The following is a 7,019-nucleotide window of genomic DNA, read 5'->3' on the forward strand; positions in this document are numbered from 1 at the left end:
AAGAGACAAGACCCAAATAAACAAAATAAGAAATAAAGAGGAGAAATAACTGATGGTGCAGAAACACAAAAAAGAACTATAAGAAAATGTTATGAACAGTTATATGTCAACAAAATGGACAACCTAGAAGAAATGGACAAATTCCTAGAAACATACAATCTGCCAAAACTGAATCAACAAGAAGAAACAGAATTTGAACATACCAATCATTAGAAGTGAAGTGGAATCCATTAAAAAAAAAAAATCCTGCAAACAAATCCAGAACTGGATTGCTTCCCTGGGAAATTCTACCAAACATACAAAGAACTTATACCTAGCCTTCTCAGACTCTTCCAAAAGACTTAAGAGGAGTCTCTTCATGGTGGAATGACTCCCTAAGTCATTCCATGAAGCCACCATCCCTCAGATACCAAAACTAGACAGAGCACCAGAAAAGAAAATTACAGGCCAGTATCACTGATGAATATAGATTTAAAAATCCTGAACAAAATATTAGCAAACTGAGCCCAACACCACCTCTGACAGGGGCAGTGGAGTGTGAAAGAGCAGACTCAAATATAATCAGAAGCAGCTCAAGTCAAGGAAACCAGAAACTTGTGCTAGTTCTAGCGCCACCCACTGGAAATCAAAAGAAAGGCCTCTAATTTCTAAATTATTGAAATCATTAGAATCAAGTTCTAATGTTGCTGCCTACTTCAGTGCACTGGCAGAGGAACAAGTCATCAAGCACCATGAAGAACCACAGGAACACTGTACCTCAAAAAGGAGATGACACATGTACAGAAATCAAGCTTAAATTCAGGAAATACTGTGATCTAACAGTTGGAAGATTCAAAATAAGTGTCATTAAAAAACTCAACAAGCTACAATAAAACTCAGAAAGGCAGTTCAATAAGCTCAGGAATAAAGTTAATGAAGAGTTCTTTACCGAAGAGATTGAAACTTTAAAAAAGAACCAAACTGATATTCTGGAGCTGAAGGCTCGTGTGTGGGAAAGCCAGAGGGCTTTAGGAAACAGGGACTCCACTCTTAAAGGGCTCATGCAAAACTGTACGTTCTCCAAGGCCCAGTGCAGAGGGATTAATTTGAAAGGACCTTGGGTCAGGCCTACTTACAGATCTTAAAGAGCTTCCCAGAGAGGTAGGAGGCAACTGGAACTCCGCCTGGGGGCATAGACTCTGGCGGAAGCCGTTTTGGCAAGCTTGTTCTACCACGAGGACAGTTGTGCTGGCAAGTGCCATTTTGCAGTCTTCCCTCTAGCCTCTTAGGACCAACGGCTTACCTGCATACCAGGCCGTGGCAGCAGTCCTGAGATTCCCCCAACCAAGCAGTCATCCATCCTGGGGCCCAGCCCTGCCCACCCGTGGGCTGCATCAGCCACCGGACCCCCTGGTTCACACAGCCAACCGTGCCAACATCTGGCCGCACTCACCAGTGGGCTGACCGCCTCCGCACAAGGCAGAGCCTGACAGCCAACCAGGCTCGGGGCCAGCCCCACCTACCTGCATGCCCAGAGTCGTCTACCCCACCAAAACAGAAGCGCCCACACAGCCCACCTAGGGGACACCCCTAGGACATATAGCCCTGGTGACTGGAGGGGAGTGTGCTGCTGGGCCCCACAGGCTGTGTTTATAATGTTTATGAGCAGTGTTTTAAAGCCCTTGTCTGCTCACTCCATTGTTGGTTTTTCTCCTGTGTTTGTTTCTCCTGGTTACCAGTCACATTTTTGTACTTCTTCCCATGTCTGCTTATTTTAATTGGACATAGGATGTGATTTTTTCATTGTTGGGTGACAGATTTTGTTTAATTCCTGTAAAGAGTTTTGGACACAATTCAGTGAGAATGGTGGCAGGGTATCTATCGATTCCCACTTTTTGTGCAGGTGACTGGAAATCACTAGGTAGGAAGCAGGGGTGATTTCAGGTCTCTTTATTTGTTTCCCTTCCTCAGGGATCACAATTCTGTATTACCTGTTTCATATTTTATTATTTACTCATTTATGATGGGAGAACTTCTTGTGTAGCCGTTACCTTTTCATGGATGGAAGCCAAAGTCCATTAAATGACCTTCCTTGTCAAAATGTATGTGACTTTGTATCCAAACATAGCTAATCCCTACTTTATTATGTTTAATGAGAGGAAACTGGTTTTCTCCAGTTTCAAAAAGCATCATTCTTCAGAGAACAGAAAGCACTTTGAAACTCTGATGTCTATGTTGGGAGGAGAGATGTTTTCTGATGGTGATCACTGCTGGGAGGTGAGGGTCCCAAGGAAGTCCATTGGACCTTCATTTGGACTCAGGTCACTGCGAAAGAAAGGATGTATATACTTAGCTGACTACCATTTCCTGTTCACTGAGCCTCAGGAACAACCCATTTGAAGTTCTTTCTCAGCATTCTCTCCTTTACTTCAGATAGTCCTGTCACTATGGTGAGGCTCTAGTCTATTATGTGACAGAGTGGACCCATATTTATAGCTTTTTTATGCCTTCCTCCAATCTCTTTTCCATGTTTTTTCCCCTAAGATCCTCGGCGATGCCTTCACTTGCAACTGCCTTCAGTCTTGGACAACCAGAAAGTCACACTGATATATATCATGACCCGGGCTGACTGGAGCCTTCTTGTGCTGATTACTGGATCTTGAGATCTCTTAGTGTTGCTAATATGTAGATAAAAATTTACTCAAGCGAGCCGAGACTCTATTTCCTACCAGTCACACTGAGAGAGCAATGATAGCAATGCCAGTTTTTCATGGCTTTTTGAATAGCCTGTGGTATCTTGCAAAGAAAAGATACTGAGAAAATAGTGTTTTGGAACACTTTATGTAAACACAGATGTAAGTCACTGTTGTTGCTGGTAAGCCATAACTCATATGTTCATGACTTAAGTCATCTATTTTGAAAATATTTAAAATAGCGTAAGTGTGGATTTCACCACACCACCACAGTTTATTAAAATCAGCATCCCTCTTCTATTATTTGTATCACAAAACTTCTTGGAGACACTAGTTTTTCAATGTTGAGATGATTTTTTTTTCTTTTTATCTATGCTGTCCTGCCATCTCAGTCTCCCTCTCAGTTCTCAGTGTTTTTGTTTGTTGGTTTTGTTTGATTGGTTTCTTGATTGTTTTCTTAGACAGGTTGTCGGTTTAGTTATGTCTGGAGGCCAAGAGCTAGGGTTCCAGCAGCAGATTTTCTGGGTCAGAACCCCTGTTCTTCTACTCTTTGCCAAGAAGACACTGAGTAAGTCTCTTGGCCTTTCTCTTCCTCAGTTAAGTCAACTATAAATGACTATAAGTTATAAAGTCCTCACCTTTCTCATAGCATTAGCAGAGAAATCTGTTTTAAAATGTCTGACAAGTAAAAGGGACTAAAATAAAACTTTCAAACTGGCAGCATATTGGTTACTCTGGTGCTTTAAGCACATATCTATTCTAATGGGAGCACATACCACAAATACAAGGATTTCTTGTTATCTGGACTCTCATCATAAAAATATTTGCCATTATGATTTTCATATATTGAAGATCGTGAAGGAGCGAGCCCTTCATGGAGAAAAGTGATAGAGACAGAAGGAACTGAATTTTAAAAGTCCTTGAGTTGAGTTCAAGTCTCACTTTATAAAGGAAAAACCTGTTACAGCAGGTCCACAGACATCTTGTGAAAATATTTAAATTGTATGAAAGTCCAGGCAAGAGGACAGAGCATGTGCTACAGTTGTATTTCAGCTTTACTTCAAGGAATAGTAACAGTGACTTGAATTATTTGAAGGGAAAGTAACAGGAATGCAGCCATGATTTACCTACTTTTGTTCCCAGTGCTCCAGCCGTTCTAGCCTCCTTACTGTTCCTGGCGACACGTGCTCTGCCCCTACGGCTTAGAACATGTTTGTCACATTGTAGCTGTGTTAGTCCATCCGGGCTGCTATAACAAAAATACCATAGACTGGCTGGCTTAAAAACAAATTCATCCTCATAGTTCTAGAGGCTGGAAAGTCTAAGATCAACAGACTGGAAGATTCACTATCTGGTGAGAGCCCTCTTCCTGGTTCATAGATGGCGGTCTTCTCACTGCGTCCACATACGGCAGACAGGGTGAGGGAGCTCTCTGGGGTATCTTTTATAAGGGCGCTGATACCATTCACGAGGATTCCACCTTTATGACCTCATCACCTCCCAACAGCCCCACCTCTAAATACCATTATATTGGGGCTTGTTTTCACCATAAGCATTTTGAGGGGACACAAATTAATACAGTAAGTGCACAATAAATGCTGATCATTATCATCATCATCTACCCTTGGTATATCAGCAGCAATCACTTTGACATTTACGATAAACAGTGCCCTGAACCTCCAGCCCAGAAAGTCATATCAAAGTCTAGCCTCCCCCAAGAATTTCTATGTTTATAATGTAAAGCTCAAATTTGGTACTAGCATCTGGATTTCAATAGTAGCTCAGTATAGTGGTCAATTTGTTTTCTCTTAGGTGCTTGTCTTAGTTTGTAAAATACCACTCCAGACATAGAATACAGCATTATTCCCTCATTTCACCAAATATATCAACCATAAATGGTGCTTTTCTGTGTTGTGTTCTTTAAAGGTTGTGTTCACTATTGTAAACAGTGCTGCTATGAACATTGGGGTGCAGGTGTCTTTTTGAAGTAGGGTTCCTTCTGGATATATGCCCAGGAGCAGGATTCCTGGGTCATATGGTAAATCTGTTCCTAGTCTTTTGAGGAATCGCCATACTGTTTTCCACAGTGGCTGCACCAAACTGCATTCCCACCAGCAGTGTAGGAGGGTTCCCTTTTCTCCACACGCTCTCCAGCATTTGTTATTTGTGGACTTTTGAATGATGGCCATTCGGACTGGTGTGAGGTGATACCTCATTGTAGTTTTGACTTGCATTTCTCTGATAATTAGTATATTGAGCATTTTTTCATGTGCCTAATGATCATTTGTATGTTCCTATAAAACTGAAAAATTGTGTTCCACACTGAAAATTGACACATTTTAAACTGACTATAACTCAATAATTAAAAAAAGATTGTGCTGAAATCTAGAAATTACCTTGTAGTCTCTCAAAACATTGGGCGCTGACTAGTGGGCAGCCCCACTACATTTCCAAGAGCATCTCAAGGACCAGCTTACTGTTTCCAGTGTATTCATTCCTTCTTTCACACTCCTTCCTGATGCCTGTAGCCCTGCTCCTTGCTTAACATTATATGGTCTAGAGGGTCTCAGTGTGGATCAGAGTTGGAGACTTGGAAAATGTATAAAAAGAAGTGTTAAACTGAATAATTCTGAGCCCAGGAGAAAGTTAAGAGAGTAGAAAGCCAGAGACACTTTCCTTGGAGCGCAAGGTCCATTTCATGGATGCTCAGAAATATGTCAATGTCTTCCATCAGGAGTACTGAGAGAGGCCAGGATCCACAATGTACAGCAGTGTGTCTGGGGAGTAGATAATTATCTTCCACATGCAGATTCAATTCCCTGCCATTCCACGGAGTGCAGCTCATGCACATTCCCCCAAAAAGGAAAGCTACAGCACTGATCCACCCATTTATACCTGGGAAGGAAAGAGTTAACAGCACCTCCGGCTGCTTGGGTCTTTATTGGTTATTGTATATAAAACTGGAATTTATGGTTTGTACTGCCCAGCTGGAGAGTGAAACTTAAGTCATATAGGTTCCCTACCTCTGTGTTTGATGTAATATAAAAACTAAGAATTTAAAGTGGCTTCCTCAGACTCTTTTAAATCACACGTGTTACCCACCTTGTTAGCTCTCATCTCTTAATGTAAAACCAAAATACATCCCAGGAGGGGAAAATGACTTTATTGAGAATTACATCATATGATCTTGGACCGTTTCAGAGGTGGATGTTGCCATCTCTGTCCTTGCTTTTTCTATCTTTTACTAATAGCTAAGTTTAGTGTTAGGTATGGCTTGTGATTGCTGTGAATCTGCTTTGACAGTTCAACATTTGTGGTGTGTAATGACTTGATCAGAACTGTTTCAGCAAGCTTCTGAGATTACTATAAATCCTAACACTCGACTCCTTATTACTACCTTCTTTTCTTGTCTATTTGTTAATATCTCATTCCTTCAAGATTTCTTGTTCTTGTCTTTTTCTGCTGCCTTTGATATCTTAGTGTTAATCACTCACTCTGAGGAAATCATTCGCAGAACCTTTTTTCTACCCAAGTTACACAAAAGATGGACAATCATTCTATTTGGTTAAATATACTAAAACCTAGGATCCAAACAATTTTTAGATATTGATTTCTTAACTGAGCTCCTTGTCTCCTTCACGTTTCGCAGGATTAGGAAGGTTCCCCACACTTTCTCATCAAGAACAGTGATGCCAGAGTTGTGCATCTGGTGTGTCAGGCTGCCGGCTGGTACTTAGAGCCTGAGGCAACCTGGCGAGATCCCAAAGGACAGAATTTAAAGCCACGCTCTGAAAACATCAGAGCAGGTGGAAACAGCCTGTTCTCCACTGAGTCTTCAGTCCTGGTAACTCTGCCCTCGTTGGTCCTCAACCCCAGGCTCAACCACAAGAAGGAAACAACTATTTCTGTTGGAAGGTTAGTTTCTGCATTATTACACCTCATTGCCTTGAGAAGTGTTTCAAAAGCTGCATTTCTTGTGTATTGTTGAATTTTTAATAGCAAGGAAAATAATTCTGAGTCCCTGCACTGTCCTTTTTAGGCAACTTTCAAGTACCAAATTGAATTATTCTGTTGAAAGGCTCCTACTTGGACTAGAGTTGCCTGCAAATCTTTGCCAAGTAAGGTTTGATATGAAATTCAAAATTCACAATATTCTTTCTTGAGCTTAGGTTTCTTAGCAGAGTCTGATTTGTAAATAATGAATATAATCATTGGTGACAGTAAGTTGGCTGGAAGCACAGTGAAGGCGCAGCTGTCCTTTATCCTTACATAAGGGCTTCTTTTATTCATAATATGTATGCAATGACACAGTAAACAGTTAAATTATATTAAAATCGTTGGAATGAT

The 7,019-nt window shown here is 41.1% G+C and overlaps 1 long non-coding RNA gene across 1 annotated transcript; it reads right to left on the reverse strand.

Moving 5' to 3' along the window:
* Nucleotides 1-2,104: 2,104 nt before the first annotated feature.
* Nucleotides 2,105-4,096, reverse strand: LOC140691316 (uncharacterized). Its single transcript, XR_012066928.1, has 2 exons — nt 3,804-4,096; nt 2,105-2,304 (listed from the first exon to the last, which is right to left on the reverse strand). It is a non-coding gene; the product is annotated as an uncharacterized lncRNA (long non-coding RNA).
* Nucleotides 4,097-7,019: the final 2,923 nt, after the last annotated feature.

The sequence above is a fragment of the Vicugna pacos genome, chromosome 3 (assembly GCF_048564905.1).
Source record: "Vicugna pacos chromosome 3, VicPac4, whole genome shotgun sequence".
Classification (NCBI taxonomy): domain Eukaryota; kingdom Metazoa; phylum Chordata; class Mammalia; order Artiodactyla; family Camelidae; genus Vicugna; species Vicugna pacos.